Source organism: Bubalus bubalis, chromosome 15, assembly GCF_019923935.1.
Source record: "Bubalus bubalis isolate 160015118507 breed Murrah chromosome 15, NDDB_SH_1, whole genome shotgun sequence".
In the NCBI taxonomy this organism is placed as follows: domain Eukaryota; kingdom Metazoa; phylum Chordata; class Mammalia; order Artiodactyla; family Bovidae; genus Bubalus; species Bubalus bubalis.
The window spans coordinates 72,442,202-72,449,001 of NC_059171.1; the positions used below are offsets into that span (position 1 = coordinate 72,442,202).

The 6,800-nt window shown below is 39.7% G+C and overlaps 1 long non-coding RNA gene across 1 annotated transcript; it reads left to right on the forward strand.

Annotated features, from left to right (window-relative positions):
• Nucleotides 1-3,264: 3,264 nt before the first annotated feature.
• On the forward strand, nucleotides 3,265-3,871 carry LOC102396368. The gene is made up of 2 exons (XR_329422.4): nucleotides 3,265-3,449; nucleotides 3,747-3,871. It is a non-coding gene; the product is annotated as an uncharacterized LOC102396368 (long non-coding RNA).
• Nucleotides 3,872-6,800: the final 2,929 nt, after the last annotated feature.

Here is a 6,800-nt window from a genome sequence, read left to right on the forward strand (position 1 = left end):
CCTGGTTTATTAGTTCAGTTTCCTGTTCACCTGTGTCCAGGTTTGATTTCTGATTCAACTTGGTCTCTGTTATAACAGTCGTTTCATGTGTACAACTTCTTACAGTCTACAAGGCCCTTTTCCTGATCTTTTATGTCAAACAAACACCCTCTCTATAAGGAATAAGGCCTGACATTGTATATTTTTATATTTAGGTCAAGGAAGTGAGATTGAGAGAGGTTAAGTGTCTTGCCAAGTCTCACACACTAAATCAAACGATGGGCTGGTGAGGCACATTGAAAAAGAGAGTCAATAAAGGTCAGTACAGGTTCATAACTACTGCCTTTGCAATTTGCTTTATTTTCTCAGGCTCTCCCCCACAGCAGAATTAGATACTCCCTCCTCTAATAAATATTGCACATACCTGTCATCCTAATAAGCATTTGTTTACATGTCTCCTTGACAGAAGATAGAATTTCAATTCCACAGAGCTTATCTCTTTACCTGGCATGCAGCAAGTTCTCAACAATTGTTCATTGAATTAATATATGTCTTGTATCCTGGAGACCCTTGATGCAAAAGCAATTATGAAAAAGAAGTGCAGGTTATACCTCAGAAATATTATGAATTTGGTTCCAGATCAGCATAATAAAGCAAATACCACAATAAAGCAAGTCGCAAACTTTTTTTGTTTTCCCAGTGCATGTAAAAGTTATGTTTACACAAGGCCTGGCGTGCTGCAATTCATGGTTTCGCCGAGTCGGACGCAACTGAGCGACTGAACTGAACTGAACTGAACTGATAGTCTCTTAAAGATGAAATAACATTGTGTCTAAAAGTATACATGAAAGTGAAAGTCGCTCAGTCGTGTCCAACTCTTTGCCACTCCATGGACTGTCTCACTAGGCTCCTCTGTCCACGGAATTCTCCAGGCAAGATTACTGGAGTGGGTTGCCATTCCCTTCTCCAGAGGATCTTCCTGACCCAGGGATCGAACCCGGGTCTCCTGAGTTGCAGGTGTATTCTTTACCATGTAAGCCAGCAGGGAAGCCCACTTACTTTAAAAATACTTTATTGCTAAAAAATGCTATTATCCAAGTCCTCAGCAAATTGTAATCCTTTTGCTGGTTGAGGGTTTTACCTGTGTTGAGGTCTTCTGATTGCTCAGGATGGTGGTTGCTGAAGGTTGGGGTGGCTGTGGTAATTTCTTAAAATAAGACAACAATGAAATTTTTGCAACACTTGACTCTGTTCAGGAATGATTAGCATGCAATGCTGACTGATAGCATTTTCAGATTTACCTATGGTAAATCTTCTTTCAAAATTTAAGTCAGTCCTCTCAAGCCTTGCTTCTGGCTTTATTAACTAAATTCATGTAATATCCTAAATCCTTTGCTGTCATTTCAACAATCTAAAGGGTATTTTCACCTGGAATAGATATCATCTCAAGAAGCCATTTTCTTTCCCTCTTTATCCATAAGGAATTAACTCCTCATCCATTCAAGTTTTACCATGGGAGTGCAACAACTCAGTCATGAGTTTGAGCTCCACTTCTAATTCTAGTTCTCTTGCTGTTTCTACCACATCTGTAGCTACTTCCTCCCCTGAAGTCAGAGATGACTGTGCATTTTCTGCATGTAGCCATTCCCCACTTCTATCTATAAAAGCTCTTGCCCCACTGGTTGCCAGAGGCGGGGGAGTGGGCCTTTGGACAGATATCCATCTTTCCCGGCCAGTTGCTGGATTCTGAAATGGAGCAAACTTTCCTTTCCACCAACCCAGCCTGTCTATTGACTCTTGAGTGGTGAGCAGCTGGACCCTATCTTTCAGTAACATTGTGTCTTCCTTCCCTCCTCTCCTCAGGGTAAGCTGCTGTGCATTGGGGAACAGACTGAATGGCCCCTACAGTCCCTTTCAGAACTAATGTTCTATTCTAAGTTTAGCTGGGCAATAGAATCTGCTGAAAGTCACAGAGTTACCTTCTGCAGCTTTGGATGGGAAAGGGTTTTGAGGGAATTAAGAAATCAGCTGAGCAGTGCTGAGTGGGCCATGAATAGGAGAATGCCAGCAGATCATTTGAGACACCGTAATTAAAGCAGAAGCAGATTAAAGTTCTTCTAAAAGAGATGTCAGCAAAAAAAACAAAAAAAAGCAGTGGACGTGCCTAGAGCCTGTAAGGGACTCGCCCAAAAGTTTATAGGTAAGAGAAACAGTGCCAGATCTCCTAGGAGATGTGAACCTACTATAGAGAAATAAATGTGCAAAAGAAGTAGCGAATCAGGGCCATATCAACACAATGAAACCAGGCTAGGGAATAGGAAAATCAGGTGGAGCCCTTCTTTCACGTGGTGGAGTTTGCAATCCATCCAATGGAATAGTGATGGACAAGGGTTGGAAGGAAGGTGCTCTGTGGTACCCACTAAGGACCTTGAGCTTTGTGTGAGGGTCAAGGAGAGCCAGTAAGAACATTTGCTATTCTGCTTTCTTTTTTAAAAAGACTTTTTCTATTAAAAAAAAAATAAATTTATTTGTTTTTGGGTGTGCTGGGTCCTCGTTGCCGCACTGGCTTTTCTCTAGCTGTGGAGAGCAGCGGCTACTCTCCAGTGATGGGCCAGCTTCTCGTGGCAGCAGCTTCCCTTGTTGAGGGGCACAGGCTCTAGGGCATGTGTGTTTCCGTAGTTGTGGCTCCTGGGCTGAGTTCGTCCGTGTTATGTGGGAACTTCCTGGATCAGGGATCAACCCATGTCTCCTGCACTAGCGGGAATAACTTGCTACCACTCCTGCTAGAGCAGGAGTTTACCACTGAGTAACCAGGGAAGCCCTCTACTCTCCTTTCAGCTGCTTGTTTTCAGAACTTAGCTCCAAATCATGATGCGGTTTCTCATTTGATCCTTTCTGATTTTCCTTGGTTTCTTTATAAGTTATTGGTTTTTCCTATTTGCCTCCAAATTCTTCACAAATATATCTGGTGATGGTGGTGGTTTAGTTGCTAAGTTATGTTTGACTCTTGTGACCCTATGAACTATATAGCCTGCCAGGCTCCTCTGTCCATGGGATTCTCCAGGCAAGAATACTGGAGTAGGTTGCCATTTCCTTCTCCAGGGGATCTTCCCCACCCAAGGATCGAACCCGTGTCTCCTGCATTGCAGGTGGATTCTTTACCAACTGAGCCTCCAGGAAAGACCTGTATATGTGTGATAAGACTCAAAAATACCTAGATTTACTCATCTGTCTTTATTGATTTCCCCAGTTAGTGATTGTGTAAAACAGAAGGAAAGCCTTTGAGTATATGTGAACTGATTGTAGGAGATTACTTCACTTCTAAAGAGCTTATCTCAATGTTCCCTCCTTTAGCAAGACTTCTTGGCAGCTGGGGACTCTGGGATTTCTTCCTGCCACATATGAACCACAAATAGATGAGGACTATAAGGGAGTTCACTGGTTTGGAAGAAGGTACTCAAAGGTCTCAGGTAAGTGGACAGGGGCTGCTGGGATGCTGTCCCTTCGGATCAGTCAGCTTTTAGATATCATCTGATCCAAGTCAGCATGAAAGAGTTTGAGGTTCTACTGTTTTGTAAAGATGCTGTTTTCAAAGAATCTCCAAGTACCTCTGCTTGCACAATGGCTCCACATGTGCTCTATCCAGAGCAGGACAGTCTTAGCAGACAGTCTCTTGGAAAGAGTCTGTGGCCTCATCTAAAATTAGGCTGATGATAAGCTATTCATAACTTTTTCATTTGCTAATAAAGCCATGCTTCTCTTTCAAGGGGCTCACTCTTGGGGTAAATGACCTTTCCGACACAGCTTTGACTGGCATAGCACTGGACTAAAATCAAGAGACTCAAGATCTACCCATGGCTAAAGAGCTTACCATTCACTGACCTTGGTAAGTCATGCTTCTTCCTTGAGCTGAGATTATTTCAGTAAGATCAGGTGGGTAGACCTGATAACTTCCAGTTCACACCTACCTAGTAAAAGTCTATTGACATGTCTAGTTTTTGGTTAGTCTTGTTTTCTAATTTTATGTATCTCAAATGAGAATCAATTGCAGAGGACAGATCTAGCTGAAAATTCAACTGTGTAGTTTAACAGATGAGGAAAATGGTGACTATAGTGAACACACACACACACACATGTGCACACACACACATGCCCCTGATGGATTGGGAAATAATACCTTCTGAGAATAAATATGTCAGAACTTGAGCAGGGGTTTTATTAAATTGCTGTGCCGTTTTCACGCTCAACCAAGTAAGAAAATAGAAGGAAAACTACCATGATTTCTTATTTAATCTGTGGCACATCTATCAAAATTCTTACTCGCTCACCTAATATGTAGATTTTATTGTGAGAGATCTCTGTGTGTTGTTTTTGTTACTCTTCTTTGTCTTATTAAACTTTTAAAACATTTTTATAACTTGTGCACTTCTCTCTATATATATTTATGTATATACATAATCCACATATATATTTTATACACATATATCTATATACATATATGCCTCTCTCTATATATATATATATATTTCTTTTTCTTTGGATGTGTGAACCATGCAGGATCTTAGCTCCCCAACCAGGGGTTGAACCTGTAGTTCCTGCAATGGAAGTGTGCCATCTTAAAAACTGAACCACCAGGAAAGTCCCTCTCTTATTAAACTTTAAGCTGAACAAAGGTGGGGAATCTCTCAGGTATTATTGTATCTTCAATGCCCTGCCAGTTTGCAGTACCTGTGCTTAATACGGTTGCATTAAATCAACTTCTTCAGTGATTCTTGGAGTTCACCATTTACAAATAAAGAAAGTGAGAATCCATGGAATCAGAAATTAACCCCAGAGTAGAAAGAGATGCAGTTAGGCTCTGAAGCTAAATGCTCCTGATTCTCATCTGCTTCAATTCCACTAAGCCATTCTTTCTTGTAAGGTTATTATTTAATGTAGCCAAGTTCTTGAACTTGAGGGACTCAAAAAATGTTTTGGCCATGTGACATGTGGGATCTTAGTTTCCTGACTGGGAATCAAACCCACAATGCCTGCATTGGAAGCACAGAGTTCTAACCACTAAACTGCCAGGGAAGTCCCTGAGGGACTTTAAACTGCATACAGAAAACCCGATTTGCTCCAACTGCTCTCACCAGGAAGCCCATTTCCAACACTAGCTTATATCAATAATTCTGCCACCATGTCATCAGTTCATCCCGTGAGTTTAAGGCTTTGATCACTTTAATGCTAATAACTTTGGGGTTCTCACAAGTTAATTATCAAACATTATTCTTTTACTTAAATGAAACAACTTATTCAGCAGCACTGTTTCTTTTCTTTGAAGAGTTTAAATACCAATCACTATAGAGAAACAGATGGGGGAGTGAAAATCAGGAATAAGGAGAAATTAAGAAATGGAAAACAAACTAACATGGTTCTCACCCAGATAGCACTTTTGTTTCCCTCTTAATACCCTTCTGCTAGTGTCCCTGGGATCCAGGTCATGAGCTGGTAAGCGTTAGCACCACATCGAGGGTGTGCATGACTACACTCCTCAAGACAGAAAAGTTGTCAGCATCTTAAGACAGTCAACCTCTGATGGGAACAAAAGGGCTGCTATTTGGAGATTTGGGGTTTTGTTCAGCAACCCCAAGTCACCTTTTTTAAAAAAGGTGGTTGTGAGATCACTGAGTTATATACATAAATACTTATGTGAAATTAAATTATTTAAGACAAGAGGAAACAATTTTTCCCATGGGGAGACATTTATGTAAAGATATACTTCTCATTAGGCTCATTTAATTTTTAAAATTCTTCTTTTTACTTCCTTTTTAAAATTAAAATATAGTTGATTTACAGTGTTGTGCTAATTACTGCTTTACAGCAAAGTGACTCAGTTATATATACATATATATATATATATATATAAAAGAATGTGTGTATATATACACACATTCTTTTTTATATTTCTTTTCCATTATAGTTTATCCCAGGACATTGGATACAGTGAAAGGGAATGGAAAATGCTTTATAATCCTATAACCATAATATTCTATGACTCAATGATTCATTTTATACAAGGCATATTGGTAGTCAGAATAGAGAAATCTTTTTTGTTTCCAGATGAACTGGATTCACTATATGGGGTAGAGAGTTTAGCATTCCTAGAGGTGTTCAACCATAAACTAGATCATTTTTGGCAAATAGATTATAGAGGTCATTCAGGGGTTCTCAAATATGGTCCACAATTCATAAACTTGAGAATCACCTAGAGTGTTGTTTGTTGAATAGTATTAATTAAGATCTCTGGTGACACAGTTCAGAGATACGTATTTTAAATAATTTGATAGGGAAATTCTGATATAGTCTAAAATCTGAGACCTCTTGTGAGGTGAATTGAATATGATGAGAATTAATCTGATTTTAGGCCATATTTCCCCCCTTCCTTTATATTTTCTTTCAAATAATTCTGTGTGTTTGAAAAAAGCAAGGGTGGGGTATTACATCAACCAGAACTCCTTAAAAAATAAACAAACAACTACCGTAGAACTTAGAGCTATATAGACAGTTGACCCTTGAACAATGCAAGAGTTGGGGTGCTGACCAGCCACAGTTGAAAATATACTTATAACTTCACAGCCACCCCTCTGTATCTGCAGTTCTGCATCTGTGAATTCAACCAACTGAGGGCCATGTAGTACCTACTGTAATAATTACTTCATACTTTTTTATAAAAAAAGAAATCCATGTCTAAGTGGACCCAGGCAATTCAAACCTGTGTTGTCGGAGAGTCAACTGTGTTGTTTAGTAGCTAAGTCATGTTCAACTCCTTTTTGACCCGA